The sequence below is a fragment of the Tamandua tetradactyla genome, chromosome 4 (genome assembly GCF_023851605.1).
Source record: "Tamandua tetradactyla isolate mTamTet1 chromosome 4, mTamTet1.pri, whole genome shotgun sequence".
NCBI lineage: Eukaryota > Metazoa > Chordata > Mammalia > Pilosa > Myrmecophagidae > Tamandua > Tamandua tetradactyla.
This window is the reverse complement of record NC_135330.1, coordinates 109,544,761-109,563,031: the sequence shown is the minus strand read 5'-3', so window position 1 is coordinate 109,563,031 and position 18,271 is coordinate 109,544,761. Positions and strand designations below refer to the sequence as shown.

Here is an 18,271-nt window from a genome sequence, read left to right as displayed (position 1 = left end):
AGTTGTGGCCATACACATCTTCTTAGGGTGCCTCTTCCTCTGTCTACCCGTGTACATTTGTTGTGGTAGATGTCATGACGCATTCTGTGGTCTGAGCAAAGTTCTCCTTTCAGTGGAAGAAAGTCAAGGCTGGTGTGTCCTGCATGTCCAATCCCTCATCCCCAGACTGAAGGTAAACAAAGTTTCAAGAAGGCACAGAAGCTTTAGGAAGAGTCCAGGCAACAATCTGGGTGTTTGCATGAGTTCACAGGAGTCAGAGAAAATTCTGGAAGGAGAGGAAGGCCTGAAGGACACATGTGGATGAGTAGCTTGGGAAAAGGACTGAAAAGGTGGCATCCAATGACTGAGTTCAAGAAAATGTTCTACGTGGAAATGTAATATCATACAGCATGCCTGGCCTTTAGAACTAAAATAGGAAACCAAAAGAATGAATTTCAGAAGCTATTTTGGGGTTTCTGAAGTGTCTCTGAGCATTCTGGATCTTAGGCAGAAGGTAGATCAGAGAGGCCAGCAAACTGTCCCCTTTTTTATTGACCCATCCTGGTGGATTAAGAGACCTGAGAGATGGCAAAGGGTGGTTGGAAAATTTGCTTAGAAACAGCAAAAGGGGGTTAGAAAATTTGCTTATGAAAGAAGTCAATTAGATAAGGCAATTCCAGGGAAGAAATTGCTCTGAGCATTTGTGGTCACAGGGATTTTCGCCTGCTGTGACAATTGCATTTTAAAGCCATCCTTGCCCCAAGATCTTCTCCTTCCCAGTTGCTCAGGGACTTTGAGCTTCTCCAGGAATACTTAGAAATCCTCTGATGAGCAAGACATGGAATTTCCTGTCTACTGAGCACAGTTTGGCTTAGGATCTGGGAGGAGAGGGTCCTATAGGCTCTGCAACTTCTAAATATCCAAACAATAGAATTTGAAAGGGGAGGAAAAAATAAGACACTAAAACTCCCTACTAGCCCAAAGAGGAAACTTAAGTCACCCTGCAGGGTCAATTACCATTTGTCTCAGAACTCCATGCCCCAGAGCTGTTCAAGAGAATTTCTGCAAAACAGAGAAAGTGAGCTGGAGGAGTTCCTCCTCAGGGGGACTTTCAGAGCATAAATGCTTATTTAATTTAACTGGTTTAGAGCAGATTTGCAAGCACCTGCTTCCACCAATGAGCAGTGGTGCTGACCACATGGTTATTAGCATGGGGGAAGAAAATGCCATTCAGAAGGCAAAGGGGCAAGCCTGGTAGACTGGGAGGTGATTGCACTTTGGGGTACTTTGGGAGACAGGTTAGAGGAACGATTGGAGCAGCACTTTGAGGTGCTGACTCCATGGAAAAGGATGCTTCAACACACCCCCACTTATTCTGGGAACAGTGGAGACCAACAGTTCCTCATTCAAAAGATATTGTTATTACTGTTCTTTTAATCTGTATTTCTGGTTTGATCTCCAAGAACTTAATTCACTTTAACCCTTTGAAATTCTCCGAAAGTATGAGACTATTCCTGGGGGTCTGGAAAGGTCTACAAAGCTTTGTATCTCTAACATGACTGATGAGGCCTGTTACTACTTAAGCTCTGAGCTGGCAGCCTTGCATTTTAAAAACCCAAGGTAAATATGACTTACCTATTTGAGGGCCGTATCAATTCAGCACTTTAGCCTCTGGGGTTTCATGAGGTGAAAGTGTAGAAAATTCCACTCCAAAATGTCACGCTTTTCTGCACAACTTCAGGCTGCTTTGAGCCTTTTCAGTAATGACAGTTAACACTTCCATGGAGCTTCTCTGGTGCTTTTCATGTTTCAGGGCCTGAGCTAAGTGTCATTCCTATATTCTCTTTTAATCCTTACAACAACCCTAAGAAGTAAGGACTGTTATTATCATTATCCCCATTTTTACTGAAAAGGAACTGAGGCCCAGGGAGAGAAAGTCATCTGCCCCAGACCATGGAGCCAGTAAATGAAAGAGCCAGGATTTAAATCCAGAGATTGTGTTCTCGGCTGCTGCTAGAACATTGTTCTCCTGCAGCAGAGGGAAGCACTGTCCCACCTGGCACCCTTCCTTAGACTGAAATAATCTCTCAGCCCTTGCTTTTATGTTTTTACTAATGCCCTGAGATCCCTTTGAGCTCCTTAGTCATTTCTGTAAGTCCCAGATTTGGGCTTAATCATCATCATCATTGAATACACAGCCATGTTGGGTACTTCACATCCATTATGCCATTCACAGATGAGGAAACAGAGGAGGTTCAGAGAAGGTCAGTCACTAGCCCAAAATCCCATTGCCAATGAGATTTGGCTCTATTACCATACCAACTCCCTCCTCTTAACATGCTTTTTAGCAACAACAAAGTAGGACCTTTTTGACATTTCATAGTATGCAGTAGTTCTGGGAGCTAAAATCCTAGTTATGCTCTAACATTATTAGATAAAATGAGAAACATTGCTGTGGGAAGAGTTGTGAATTACAGGGTGGGCTGTTAGAGCAGAAACCTCATGCTGTGGTACATTTCAAATCCACAGCTTTCAAACCTGTACTGAGATGTAAGAGCAGAGGAGAAGGAGAATCCCAAAGAGGCTATGAATTCACTGGGTCCATCAAATCTCTGGGTCCTGAATCTACCACAAAAATGTTAAGAGCCTAATACAAAAATTTTAAGCGCTTGCAAAAGTAACTCATTTGTTTAATGTTTGAGAGTTTCCCAGTTTCCTTCAAGCATGTGCTCAGCATAACGAGGGATATAAAATCAGTAAAAGACTGACCCTTCCTCCTGCAAATCTGACAGTTCGAAGAGGCCAATGCAGTTTTCTGCCTAAGCTGTATTTAGCAAGACACACAAAGAACTAGTCTCCGGCTACAGTCGTTTATTCACAAATGCTATCGGGTACCTTGTGCACAATAAGAGGGTAAAGGCAATACACAGAAGTATTGGTGGGTGTTGAAGAAAAACATGACTCTGCTTGGCAAGAGATGAGTTTCTTGGGGAGGAGGAGAGAAAGGAAAGAGGGGTAGGACAGAGACAAAAGGGAACTACCTGAAAAGCACAGAAACGTGAATGAAGAAGTGTGAATTCAGGTTTGAGCAGGAAAATGGAAACAGTAATGACAGCTTCACAGTTTTCAAAGTGCTATTACATCCATTATTACAATTGCTCCTCTAAGAACCCTCTTCAGATGCTGGGAATTGGGCACAATTGTCCCCATTTCACAGACAAGTTTTCCCAGTGAAGCTAAGTGATGCGTCCATCTAAGCTCCCCCAGTATGTGGCAGATTGGAACACAGGGCCCGGTGCTCTTTGCATTATCTGTCATCTCGTCTGTTAGGCAAGGACTCTCAGATATTGGAATAGAGGTAGGATTGGGACTGACTGATGGAAAGTCTTATATTTCTAGTTGAGGAATTTTCATTTGCTAGGCAATTGTCAGTTCATGGTGAGATAAAAACATGGTGTCTTCATTGGTTTAATGTAGCAATGGTGTAATGATCAAGAGTTGCTTACAGTTTTCTGGGCATTGGCTGATGAAGGCTGAAATTAGGATGGTGACTTTGTACCTAGTGAGTAAGGCTGGCTTTCAAGACACATCGTAGAGAAACCATGGGCAGGACTCAATCAACTGATTGGATGTGAGGTATTAAAAGAAAGAGAAAAACGAAAGAAAACATCCCAGTAGTGGTCACTGGCTGAGTGAGATCAGTTTGAGGAGGAGGATAAACCCCTCAGGTGGGGTTTGAGGTAGGCTACCCTGCTGTAGGAAACTTTAAATGTCACTCAGGTTAGAATTCAGGAAAAGCCACTGAAATTCTCCTGGTCTCAGCATTATAAATTTGTAGTATTGGGATAGTAATAGCAACTCAGCCTATCTCAGAAGATAGCTAGGAAGAACAAACGAGATAACTGAGAAGAGCTCCTTTGCAAATTAAAAAATGAAAAATAAATTTGAGATGTAAAACAGCATGTTTGGGAGTCAAAGGCAGAGGGTGGGGTGAAGTCCCCATGGTGGGTGAGTCCTTTGTGGAAGAACAAAGAGAGTGAGCCGGGCACCACAGCTGGGCTCCTGTGGGTGTCCACAATGGGGCAAAGAAGAAGTGACAGTGGCTTCAAAAAGGCTGGACAGTCAGGTAACAGTAAATCATGAAGCTTCTGGTCCACGGAAGTCAAAGGAGGAGTGGAGATTTCAAAGATATGAAAATCGAATTCTACAGACTGGGGAGAAGGAAGCTTGAGTAATGACCAGCAGGATAGACTGCAGAGGAGAAACAAATGACCTTATCTGAGGAAGATTCAGAGGAGGGTCTGGTTGAGGGGTAGAGATGGAGCAGGACAGCCATATTGTGAGGATTAGGAAGTGGAACGAGCCCAACCATCCACAGAGTTTAGGTGTAAAAGGGTAAGGACAAAGGTGACAGGATTTGAATAGACCACAGGTAGGAGCAGCGGAAACCAGCATCTGGTAGACCCACTGCTTCCTGATAGTGAGCACTTTCTTGCATTTAACAAACAAAACCTAGGGGATAGCCTTAATTAGACTCATTTTAAAGATGAGAAAACGAAATCTCAGTGGGTAAAGGTTACACAGCTAGAAATTGGGAGGGTAAGGAGGTCAATAGGTCTATATGACTTCGTGTGCAGTGGACATCCACACTTCAGGTGTGTGTGTTTGAAGAGAGAGGAGACGTGAACAGAGAAAGAGACTGAAGCTGTGTGAGGCAGATGGACAACGAGTAGGAATCAAGCTTCCCCAGGAGAAAAGGTGTGTGACGCTTCCCTCTCTGACACGAAATTCCACCAACAAACCCTTCTCAGTCACAGAGCTTGAGAATGTCATCTCTCCGGGCACTGTGGTCTCTTTTTCAACGTTGTTTATCAATTCCTGCCTTTTGGTTTCTACGAGACACTCGGATCAATGACCTTCTTGTTTCTAAGTTTTTTGGATAATTTTTATCCCAGTTGACCATTCTCTTCTCCTTAAAACAGCCCTTTCTCTTGGCCTCCTTGACATTTCTTTCTTTTAGAATTTTTTTTAATGGAGCAGTTGTAGGTTTACAGAAGAATCATGCAAAAAGTTCAGAGGTGATTCTCACACACACAGTTTCCCTTGTCATTAACACTTTGCATTGGTATCGTACCTTTGTTACGATTGCTGGAACTATTATTATAATTATATTATTACTTATAGTCCATACTTTACATTAGGAAGCATTCTTTCTTTTGTACAGCTCTATGGTTTATTTTATTTTATTTTTATTCCTGTAATATATAAACAACCAAAAACTTGCCATTTTAGCTATTTTCAAGTATAAAACTCGTTAAATATATTCATGATGCTGTGCTACTATCACCACCATCCATTTCCAAAACGTTTCCATCATTCCAAACAGAAACTTGGTACCAATTAAGCATTAATTTCCAATTCTCCACTCCCACCCCTGCCCCAGTAAACTATATTCTAATTTCTGACTATGAATTCACATATTCTTATTATTTCATGTAAGTGAAATAATATATTTGTCCTTTTGTATCTGGCTTATTTCTCTCAACATTATGCCTCAAGGTTCATCCATGTTGTAGCATGTGTATCAGAACTTCATTCCTTTCAATGACTGAATAATATTTAATTGTATGTGTGTATCACATTTTGGATGATGGAAACTTGTTTATCCTTGTGCCAGTACCATGCTTTTTAAATTACTATAGTTTGGGAGGTACTATAAATTGGGAAGTATGAGTCTTATGACTTTGTTCTTCTCTTTCAAGATTGTTCTGGCTATTCAGGATTCCTTTCCATGTAAGTTTGATGACTGACTTTTCATTTCTGCAATGAAGGCTGCAATTGAGATTGCACTGAAACTGTAAATCACTTTGGGTAGAATTGAATCTTGGCAATACTTAGTCTTACAATCCAAGAACACAAAATGTCTTTCCATTTATTTAGGTTTTCTCTGATTTCATTTGGCAATGTTTTGTAGATTTCTGTGTACAAGTCCTTTACATCCTTGGTTTAATTTATTCCTAGATATTTGTTTCTTTTAGTTGCTGTTGTAAATGGAATATGGTTCTTGATTCCCTTTTCAGATTATTCATTGCTAGTATATAGTAACATCACTGATTTTTGCATGTTGGTCTTGCACTACCCATTTACTAAATCCATTTATTAGCTCTAGTAGCTGTATTGAAGATTTTTGGGTATTTTCTATATATAGGATCATGTCATCTGCAAATAGGGAAAGTTTTATTTATTTATTTATTTATTTTTAGACCCTCTCTGTGTCTAAGTTTATTTTTGTCTGATATTAGTATAGGCATTCCAACTCTCTCAGGTATCTCTGTTTAAGGTTTGTATGACATCTTTTTCTATCCTTTTACTTCAACTTATTTGTGTCTTTGAATCAAAAATGTGTCGCTTGTAGTTAGTGCATAGTTTGGATCCTGTTATGTAATCCATTCATATTTCTTGTAATTACTGGTAATTAGGATTTATATCTGTCATTTATTTCATGTTTCATATCTTTATTCCTCTAGTCTTCCATTAGTTCCTACTTTTGTATAGATATTTTCTAGTGTACCATTTTTAATTCATTTATTGTTTCTTTTTCTTTAGTTTTAGAAATAGTCACTTTCCTAGTGGTTGTCCTGGGGATTAAAATTAGCATTATAACCTGAAGCAAATAAGTTCAAATTAAGACTAAATTAATTTCAGTAGTTTCCAGAAGCTTAGCTCCAATATAGCTTCACCCCATCTCTCCTCTACTGTTCTATAATTGGCATATACTTTGCAGTTTGTATATTATAACCTCATCAACACAGTTTGGGAAATATTGCTTTATGGAGTTCATGTAAAAATCAGATCGGAGAAAAGAGGTACAAAAATACAGTTATCCTCTCTTTTATATTTGCCTATGTAGTTACCATTACTGGTGCTCTTTATTTCTTCATGTGGATCCAAATGACCACTGCTAGCCGACCTATCCTATAAAAAATACTAAAGGGAGTCCTTCAGGCTAAAATCAAATAGGGAAAGTTTTATTTCTTCTTTTCCAATTTGATTACCTTTATTTCTTTGTCTTGCTTAATTGCTCTGGCCGGAACTTCTAGTAAAATGCTGATTAACAGTGGTGACAGCAGGCATCCTTGTCTTGTTCGTTGGGGAACAAGTTTTCAGTCTTTCATCATTCAGTATGATGTTAATGGTGGTTTTTTTCATATATGTCCTTGATCATGTTGAGGAAGTTTCTTCTTATTCCTAGTTTGCTGAATGTTGTTTTTTTTTTTAACAAGTAGAGGTGATAGATTTTGTCAAATGCCTTTTCTGCATTAAATGAGATGACCATGTTTTTTTTTTCCTTCATTTTGTTAAATAGGGACTATTACAACAGTTGATTTTTTTTATGTTGAACTATCCTTGCATGCCTGGGATAAATAGCACTTGACACTGTGTATAATTTTCTTAATGTGCTATTGGGATATTGCTTTTTTGATTCCTCCATTATATCTGTGGTCAGATTTTCTTGGCCATCTTTCCATTTTGCTCCTCCCGTCTCTTAATTGTTGATGTTCTTCAAGGTTCTTTCCTTGACTTTCTTTCACTCTCTGTCCTCATGAGCTCATCCACTTCTCTGGCTTCAGTTTCCTTCAAGTGCTGGTGGCCCTCAAAATTCAAACTCCTCTAACTCCTCCTTCCCAGCCTAGACAGCAAGCAAACAATTGCATTTGCATATTTCACAAATGCCTTGAATTCAAAATGCCCTAAATTGAACTCCTCATTCCCCTCGCTCCAGCTTCTTTCTCTTGTGTTCCTTTTATTAATCAAAGGCATTACTCTTCCCCCAAAATGTGTGAGGATACTTGACTTCTCTTATCCCTGACCTTTCACATCTTGTCTTTCCATAAACAGGATCAATTCTCAGTCTCGTTCACATCTGCCCACCCCACTGGACAATCACAAGAGCATTCCTTCCATTCTTCTTGCACCAGGTTTGCTTCCCTCCAAACTGTCCTCCATCTGCTACCAGAGTCACCCTGCTAAAATACAAACAGGATCATCATTTTCATGCTTTCAGGGGATCATTTTGCTCTTAGTATAAAACCCACACTCCTTAGTATGAATAAAGGCCCCTCTTATTGCCCACCTCATCCTGCCTTGCACACTTCACCCAGACTATGTATACTTATATCACTTACACTTCCCCAAACTTGCCATGTGCTGTCAACTCTGGGCCTTTGTACATCCTCCTCTCCCTGCCTGGAATCTCTGACCCTATCTCCTTAGTCAAGTTCTCCCTCTGAACTGTAAAACAAACTTTCCCTTGCTCCCCAAGTCTGGATGGGGCCTCTCCCCTGCATTCTCATAGCATCATTATATTCTTTTATGATGGCTCTTTTCACATCATGGATTTTTGTCTGTCAATTTGTCTGACTCATTCATGACTCTGAAGGTTCTTTTAGGTCAGGCACTGTTAGTCTACAGGACCTAGTACATGCAGCTGAAAGAGAGGCAGACTGGCATTGCTAATCACAGAGGTGACGACTGAGTTCAAGTCCTATTCCATCAGTAATTGACTGTGTGCACTTGGGCAGATAAGCTATTCCCCCTCTCTGCACTTTGATTTTCTTATCTATATAATGATTGAACAATAGTAGCTAGGATTATTTTTAGCTAATTTGCTTGGTAGAGTGCCTGGCCCAGAGTATATGTGTTACTGGTTAACTATTGCTCCTTGCTGAATGAATAAATGTCTGGCTTAGGTGATGGTAGGCTTAGAGAGGAAATTCACTTGCTACTTCACACCCTGACAGGTTCTGCCAAGGCTGGGTGGCTCCAAATGAGGGTCAGTGCGGGTGGCTGATGCAATCAGCCAGCAAGGGACACGATGTCAATTTAGCAGGGGGATTTTCAATGTGGAAGTTGGAATCCAAGAGATGAGATGGTGGCCCAACAGAGGACTTGGAATGTCATGTAGCCACCAGAGAGGCAGGTCTACCAGGCGTCCTCAAGGAAGCTGCTGACAGGTGGATGCTGCTAACCTCTTCCTCAGGGCGGCTCTGCACAAAATTGCATCATTACTTCTTTGTAAAGATGATGCAAACTGCCCCAACCACAATGTCATGTCAGCTGGCCATCTAATTACACATTGCTTGCGATTGTTCCTATATGCCTATGGTCACTGTATCCAGTCTTCTGGGTCCTGGGAACAGGTCACAAGCCTGTATCCCAGAATGGAATGTGATCCCAGCTGTGTGTGCACTTTCAGTGTGGATGGAGGTGGAGGAATTTGCACAATGTTCAATGATCCCGTTGGGATGCGGCGAAAGTTATTTTTTTGGAAATGTGAATAAAAATAACTCCTGTGAGGTTTTGGATGGTTGTAGCTTTGCTAACTATGTTTGCTAAAGCATTCTAAGCATCAGCGTTTGCTGTTCCTTCTCATCAGATTTCAACTGGTCACACAGCACAGTTGGTTTACTTGTAACTGAAATATGGAATCTCCATCTGTTGCTGCTACTCACGCTTTCTTTTTTGTTGTTTAATTACCAGTAAAGCTGCAGGAGATCCTCTTAGATCTGCCTTAATTCTTTCTGTTCTGAATCCCTTTCAGTATAGTAACCACTTAAATACTCACTCTCTTTTTAAGGCAGTGGGGATTATGCTATAATATATTTCCCAATTTGCCCTGAATTTACCTCTTTATATATTTTTCAGCTTCCTATCACATGCTTAATTGGTCTGGCTGATTTTTACAGTCACATCTAGCAGGAAATCTCTCCTTCATTTTTTTCCTGTCTCCTTCCCTTCCTTTTTTCTTTACAATCTAGTGAAAGATCATGGTGTGGAATAGCTAAAGGGCAGGAGAGGACAATCAAGATATTTTAAAGGTTTCTCAAGAGAAGGTGTTGAGCTAAATGGAAATTTGAATTTGGGCTATCCCTGCTTTTAACTGGTGGCCATTAGCTAATGGAGGTTTCTAGAATGGGTGTTTGTGTATTTTCTTTTTTTAGTTTTCCAAGGGTTAAAGTACTCTTGGTGTCAAAGTTTCAGCTTTTGCAATTGGCCTCTCTCTACTGTTGGGACTGCTTGATAGCTGTCAACCACACTCACTTGCCACCTGCAGCCAGTCCTTCTGCACGGCCTAGAACCAATTCCAACCTCAGGCAGAGAAAATGTAGCAAATCTGGGGCTCACTGTTACCCTGTGTGGTGAGCTGATCCTGATCTTGTGCCCCAATTCTAAAACTGGGCTTCTTTCTGGTTCCTGAGAGTTGGTCCCCAGCTCATAGTTCTGGGAAATGGGTCCCTGGGTCTGTGTCTGTGTGCTGGTGGCTTTTTCTAGCACCAGGCTCCCCAGGACTTGGGGTCTGCTGCACTGTCCAGGCCTCCTCCCAGGTCTAACAACCTCTCCTTGCAACGCAGCTTGTAAGTGAAGACCTTGCTACTTGCAGGATGACCTCCCCAATGATTTCTGCCTTTCTCCCCAGTTGCTTAAGGAGTATCTGCTGCTGGAGCCTTTTTTTTTTTTTTTTTTTTTTTTGTATGCTGTACAGCGGGGTCACATTTCATTACTTTTCCATCTGAGTATCTCATTATTGCACATCATTTGTTGAATTTTGCTTGTTTGTTTGTGTTTTGGGACGTTCATGAACCGGGAATCAAACCTTGGTCTCCCACATGGCAGGTGAGAATTCCACCACTGAACTACCCTTGCACCTGCTGGGATCTTTTATCCGTCTCCTTGCTTCCTTGAACTCCCTGGTGGGAGTTGCCATCCTTTTTGATGACATCTTGTCTGTGGTCATATTTGCTGTGCCCATGAAGGGACCTCGCTCCAGCATCTATAGCTGACAGCATCCCTGCAGTCTTGCTACATGCCGTTGAGGGCCAATCCAGGGCTGGGTGCCTTTCCCACTTTCATTAACAAACCCTCTTGGTCTTGAGAGGGGACAAGTGATGACCTTTACGGTCAAAGAGTTTAAGGACTTGATTCCTTTCATTCGTATTTCTACATTTTCACCCCCTTCCTTGACCTCTTACATATAAGTTCTCCCTAAGATTCTATTGGAATTCTTGATTCAAAGACAGTGTCTTTATGGCTAAAGTAGGTTCTGTCTGTCCCTATGGAAGGACTCTAGTTTTTCAAAAAAGGCCCACTTTGCAATGGAAACCTCTCATGTGCGTCCCCCCATATGGCCACACACCAGTCTTAGTTCCTGTGCTTTGTCATCTCCTTGTCCTCTAGGCTCTGTGGGTTCTAGTCTCTGACCATCCAGAACTGACACACAATTGTGAAATCTAAACCAGCTCCACATTTGCTTCATGGTCTTGGTTTTTTGCATGCTGCCTGTGCCACCTCTAGCATTTCAACTCTGTGCACCCTCTGCTTTTGGATGGAATCCTTCAGTCCTGGCCCCGCCAACTATAAAAACCTTCACTTTTTACTTGGTTGAGTTAAGACACCATCTCTGAGCTTCTCATTTTTCTGTGTTCCATTTCCCAAGTCAAGCCCACTGGTATACAGCTTCCAGGTAGCTATCTCCCTGATTGTATCTCTAACCCTGACCTCTCTTCTGAGCTCTAAAGTGTGTGCTCCCTATCCCAGCTAATAGCCTCACCATCTCTCCGTAATCCAAGCTAAATACCTCTGATTCTTCATTGAAACAGATCAAGAGGAGAGAGTCGTTATCTATGTAGTGAGAACTATGGTCCCACAGCTCATCTCCAAAATAGGAACTGATCCTCAACTCTGCATGAAGAGAAATTTCATTTTATCAGTCTACCCCAGATCTCAAGAAATCAATTTATAGGGAACTAATTTTTAATTCAGAACTCTGATTTGTAAATTTATCATGGGGGATTGCACCTTCCCTTTATTGGAATCTTCTAGTTCATGACCCCACAGCCTACTTTTCCAGAAAGGTGCAGCCAAGAAGATGGGTCATGAGAAAGTTCCCTGGTAGGAACAGACTTAGAGTTAAGGCATGGTGTGGTCCTGAGAGATATTCATCATAAATAGGTCAGAATAATCTGAAAGGAATCGGTGTTTCTGTAGCTTTTGCCCCTCTAGCAAACAACAATAGGAGTCTACTTTTTACACTTCATGTGAATATGAGAGTTGAGATTATCCACTCATCTCTGGTGGTTGGGGGACGACAGGCATTGCATTTAGAATATTCCTACATTCACCCATGATGTCAGAGCAGCTAGGGAGCACTTACCCAATGACAAGTGCCAGACTAAACACTCTCTCCATGTTCTCCCATTTAATCCTAACAACAACCCTATGAAATGGATGCTATTTATTCTCATTTTGCTAACGAGGTATCCAATGCTCAGAAATGCTTATTTACTCAAGGATGCTGATAGAAAGTGCTTAGAGCCATGATTCAAACCAGATCTACCTGACACCGAAGACTTGAACTGCACACTCTCCTGCTTCCCTTACTAGTTGGTCTGACCCATTGGGTTCTCTTTCTCTTCCATCAAAATCATATTCCAGATAAATTATACAGTACCATGAGCCTTGCCCAGGTAAGACTGTACAACACTAGATCTGTGGGATGTTAGAATGTACTAATGTGAAAAACTGTTTTGCAGCTCAAAAAAGTTGGGTGGGGCAGGTTTCTAGAGCAATCAGGCTTATTTTCTGCAGGACTCCATAGAGCCTTTAACATATGTTATCCATCTTAACACACATTATGAATCTCCTTTAACATACATTGGAACTTGCTGTGTTTCTCATGCTGATTTGACCATAGAAGTTTTTTCTTTTCTAAGGCATCCAGTGGGAGTCATGTTCTGTGGAAGATGCATTGGGAAGTGCATTAAAGATGTGATTTTTAAATGTTATTCACATAACAACCAGGTTTTTTGAGTTATATCTTCACACAGGTCTCAGAGGGAGAATTGAAAAACATTCTTGCTGCACCAGAAATCTGTTTACACAAGCCTACTCTTTGGTGGGTTATATTAACTAATGCTTTACCATACCTCTTTTGTTCTCTAGATTGTTACATGCACTCTTGGATTTAGTGTCTTCTTGTCAAAAACATCAGGAACATGCCTAAAGCTGTACAAAGTTAGGCTATTGACTTGTTGCATCAAGGGAGAATGCCCATGTTGGAAAATTTTAGGTTATCTCAGTAAGAAGGTATTGGAAAGGAATTATTGGACTTGGGCTTATGTTAGGCAATTTGTGACAAAATTCAAAGAAGCAGGACTCTGAAGAAACAAATTGCTTATCAGTTCTTTTTTTTCCACATGCATCAGAAATTTCTTTCTTTTTATAGATGAATATTTCACTACATGTATATACAACATTTTATTTATCCATTCATGGGCTGATGGGGAACACTTGGGATGCTCCCATTTTTTGACAATTGTGAATAATACTTCTGTTCATTCAGGTGCAAATACCTGTTCGAGTGCCTACCTTCAATTCTGTTGATTTCGTACATTGAATTAGGATGGCGGGTCCATACATTCTATACTTAACTTTCTGAGAAACCATCAAACTGTCTTCCATAGTGTCTGCACAGTTTTACACTCCCACCAAGAATGAATGTGTGTCCCTATTTCTCTGCATCCTCTCCAACACTTGTAGTTTTCTTTATGTTCAACAGCAGCCATTCTAGTGGGTGCAAAATGATATCCCCATTGAGGTTTTGATGTGCATTTTCCTAACAGCTGCTGATGTGGCTTTTTTTTTTGAAAACAATGATAAAGATAGGGTTTGAAAATTCTTGATATTAAAACTTACTTTCACTTGTAAGCTTATTTTCAGGGAAACCTTTATCTGATAGTCGCTCCTCTTGCCAGAGTGAAGGTCTCATATAGCCATAGATTTACATGTCTATTTTAGCTCTCATTTCTCTTTTCCTTGGTAGAAGAATTACTTAGGAGAAATGGCCATCTTATCTGCTAAACTATATAATCTGAGATGTAAGTGACAGCATTTGTTTACCCGTTTTCCTCAAATATTAATGGTAAAGATGTATCAGTCCCAAACTTTTGTTTTTATGTACTTTTTTTACTATGCTTTTTAGAAAGGTATAGTTACCTTTCCAATGAAAATAAAAAGCAATATCCTAGAAGTACTAGTTTGTAAGTTTCTGTATGAGACTTCTATGTGACTTTTCACTCAATGTAGAATTTATCAGGTTGCTGTAAACAATAAATAGCCTCTGTCCTTTCAATGGTACACACTTTGAAAGATTTCAGTGTCATACAGCTGTTAAGGGTGAAAGCTTCCATGTCCGTCTAAATAGGGTTTAATTCCTGTCTATGACATGTACTAGCTGTGTGACTTTGGGAAATTATGTGACTATGCTAACTAGTTGTGAGGTCCTCAACTAAAAAGTGCATATAACAAATATAACTTCCTCAAAAGGTCATTATGAAAATTAAATGAAATACTATTATTAAAGCTTTTAACACTTACCTATCATTATCGTGATATAGAACATTTACCAAAAACCCATAGAAATCTTGAATAATCACCATTTTTGATCTCTATCATGAGCAACTTCCAAATAATATTTTTGCATTTTCAAGGATCTACCTTCTTTTAATAAATCAGTTTTGAACTCATGATTTCATATTTCCTATGTGAAGTTACCAATATCGTATCCTTCAAACCATGGGTAGGTGTTTGATTTCTGAAATGAAATTGCCCAGGTCCAAACCTGACTCTTGCATTTGCTGTTCGACTTGGATCAAATTTCCTAACCTCGATGGTTCATAGTGCTGTCATCTGTGAAATGAAATTAACACTTTATAGTGTTAAACATGATGATCCATGTAAAGGAATTAGCACAGTGCATTGCATATAGCAAGTGTTCAAAACCTCATTGCTAAAAAGGGCTAAGAATCATTCAGTTGATCCCCACAATCCTTTCCTGTTTCACTCTGACTCCTATAGGTAATATTCCTGTAGATTCTTATGTATTACTATTAGGAATATTGTGAATATTCATAATAATATTGTTTTTATAAAGTTAACTTTTACATGTGTTGAAAATTTTTAGTTAGGAGCTGACTTGAAATTTATGTCTTTGGAAACTGGTCAGATTCAGAATATGGAAATGTAAGTTAAAATTAAGTGATTATTAGAGATTTAATTATTTGCAGCAGAACAACCTTAATTTTATTATTATTATTATTCAACATAAGAACATACAAACACAAACATTCTTACCATATGATCATTCCATTCTTGATATGGAATCAATAACTCACAATATCATCACATAATTGTATATTCATCAACATGATCATTTCTTAGAATATCTGCATCAATTCAGAAAAAGAAATAAAAAGAAAACAGAAAAAACTCATACATACTATACCCCTGTGGTAGTTAGATTCAGTTTTCAACTTGGCCAGGTGAAGGCACCTAGTTCCTTTGCTGTAGACATGAGCCAAAGGTATGTGAACCTCATCTGTTGCTGATTACATCTGCAGTTGGCTAAGAGGTGTGCCTGCTGCAGTGAATGATGTTTGACTTAATTGGCTGGTGCTTAAATGAGACAGCACAACGTAGCACAGACCAAGCAGCTCAGCATACCTCATCTCAGCACTGGCAGCTCAGCCCAGGCCTTTGGAGATGCAGAAAGAAATCACCCCCGTGAAAGTTGTTGGAACCCAGAGGCCTGGAGAGAAGGCCAGCAGAGATCACCCTTTGCCTTCCCACGTAAGAAAGAACCTCAGTTTAAAGTTAGCTGCCTTTCCTCTGAAGAACTAATGAAATAAATCCCCTTTCATTAAAAGCCAATCCATCTCTGGTGTGTTGCATTCCGGCAGCTAGGAAACTAGAACACCCCTTACCTCTCCCTTTCATTGATCAATTGATCACTAGCATTTCAATCTACTAAATTTATTTTAACATTTGTTTCCCCTATTATTTACTCATTTGTATTTATTCCTTTTTTTTTGCATGGGCAGGCACCGGGAATCGAACCCAGGTGTCTGGCACAGCAGGTGAGAATTCTGCCTGCTGATCCACTGTGACCCTATGTATTCATTTTTAATCCATGTGTTTTTAATCCACGTAGAGAGGGGCAGGGCAGTGAATTAACTTGTCATGTTGGCTGAGAGAGAGAAAGGCCACATCTGAGCAACAAAAGAGGTTCTCTAGGGGTGACTCTTAGGCCCAAAAGTAGGCTTAGCCTATCCTTTGCAGGGTTGAGTTTCATATGAACAAACCCCCAGATTGAGTGCTCCACCTACTGCTTTGATTGTCCCTACTGCTTGTGAGAATATAAAGAATTCTCCACTTGGGGAAGTTGAGTTTTTCCCCTTTCTCACCATTCCCTGAAGGGGACTTTGCAAATACTTTTTAGTCACTGTTCAGATCACTCTGGGATTTATCAGGGCATCACTCTTGACAAACCTACAAAATTTCATGCCCTACCCAAGGTTCCATGTACTTATGGTGTTCAATTAAGCTGTCCACATAAGTTATATTAGGAAATGCACTAGTCAATATATAAATTTTGTACCAAATGAACATGAAGCAAAATATAAATTTTGCTTTACTCTCACACATAAGTTAAAGTTTTAAAATATTAATTACCACCTATTTTCAACACCCTGCAGTACTGACATTCCTTTGTTCTTCCTCATGCAAAAACATTTTTAAATTTGTACATCTAGTCACTATCATTATTTACTCTAGGCATTCCTAGATTATACCATCTCAGTCTTCATGTGTATCTTTCCTTCTGACTTCATTGGTGCCCCCAGGCCTCCTCCCGTTATCATTCTCACATTCAGCTTCATTCAGTGTTCTAACATTATTGTGCTACCATCAGATAGTACTGTGCTATATGTTTCTGAATATTTACAATCAGTCCCATTGCACAATCTGTATCCCTTCAGCTCCAATTACCCAATCTCTACCCTATTTCTATTTCCTGATGACCTCTGTTCTTAACTGAAATTCTTCAAATTCTTTCATTAATGTTAGATCATATCAATGAGACCATACAGTATTTGTCCTTTTGTTTCTGGCTAATCTCACTCAGCATAATATCCTTAAGGCATATTCATGTTGTTACATACTTCATAACTTTATTCTGTCTTACTGCTGCATAATATTCCATCATATGTGTATACCACAGCTTGTTTAGCTACTCCTCTGTTGATGGATATTTGGGCTGTTTCCATCTCTTGGCAATTGTAAATAACGCTGCTATAAACATTGGTGTGCAAATGTCCGTTTGTGTCCTAGGCCTCATGTCCTCTGAGTAGATACCTAGCCATGGTATTGCCATGTCATATGGCAATTCTATACTTAGTTTTCTGAGGAAGCACCAAACTGTCTTCCACAGTGGTTGTACCATTTGACATTCCCACCAACAGTGGATAAGTGTGTCTCTCCACATCCTCTCCAGTCATTTTCTGTTTTATTGATAAACATCTCATATCATCTCATACCTGCCATTCTGGTAGGTATGAGATGATAGCTCATTGTGGTTTTGATTTGCATTTCCCTAATAGCCAGGGGAGTTGAGCGTGTTTTCATGTGCCTTTTGGCCACTTATATTTCCTATTCTGAGAAGTGTCTGTTCAAGTCTTTTGCCCATTTTGCAATTGGGTTGTCTGTCTTTTTGTTGTTGAGTCAAACAATCTCTTTATATATTCTGGATACTAGACCTTTATCTGATATATCATTTCCAAGTATTGTCTCCCATTGTGTAGGTTGTCTTTTTACTTTCTTAATGAAGTTCTTTGATGCACAAAAGTGTTTAATTTTGAGGAGTTCCCATTTCTTTCGTTCTTTCTTCAATATTTGTGCTTTGGGTATAAGGTCTAGGAAACTGCCTCCTAGTATAAGATTTATAGGATATTTCCCTATATTTTCTTCTAAAAGTTTTATGGTCTTAGATCTATATTTAGGTTTTTGATACATTTTGAGTTAATTTTTGTATAGGGTGTGAGATATGGATCCTCTTTCATTCTTTTGTATGTGGATATCCAGTTCTCTAGACACCATTTATTGAAGAGACTGTTCTGTCCCAGGTGAGTTGGCTTGACTGCCTTATCAAAGATCAATTGTCCATAGATGAGAGGGTCTATATCTGAACACTCTATTTGATTCCATTGTTCAGTATATCTATCTTTATGCCAGTACCATGCTGTTTTAACCACTGAAGATTCGTAATACGCCTTAAAATCAGGTAGCGTGAGACCTCTGACTTCATTTTCCTTTCTCAGGATATTGTTAGCTATTCAGGGCACCCTTCCCTTAAGATAAATTTGCTTATTGTTTTTTCTATTTCTGAAAAGTAAGTTTTTGG

General features: G+C 39.7%; 1 protein-coding gene across 3 annotated transcripts in view; it reads left to right on the top strand.

The window, feature by feature from the left end:
• CYSLTR2 (cysteinyl leukotriene receptor 2) overlaps nucleotides 1–18,271 on the top strand; it is a 46,091-nt gene that overhangs the window by 9,902 nt on the left and 17,918 nt on the right. The gene's annotated exons all lie outside the window — the stretch shown is intronic.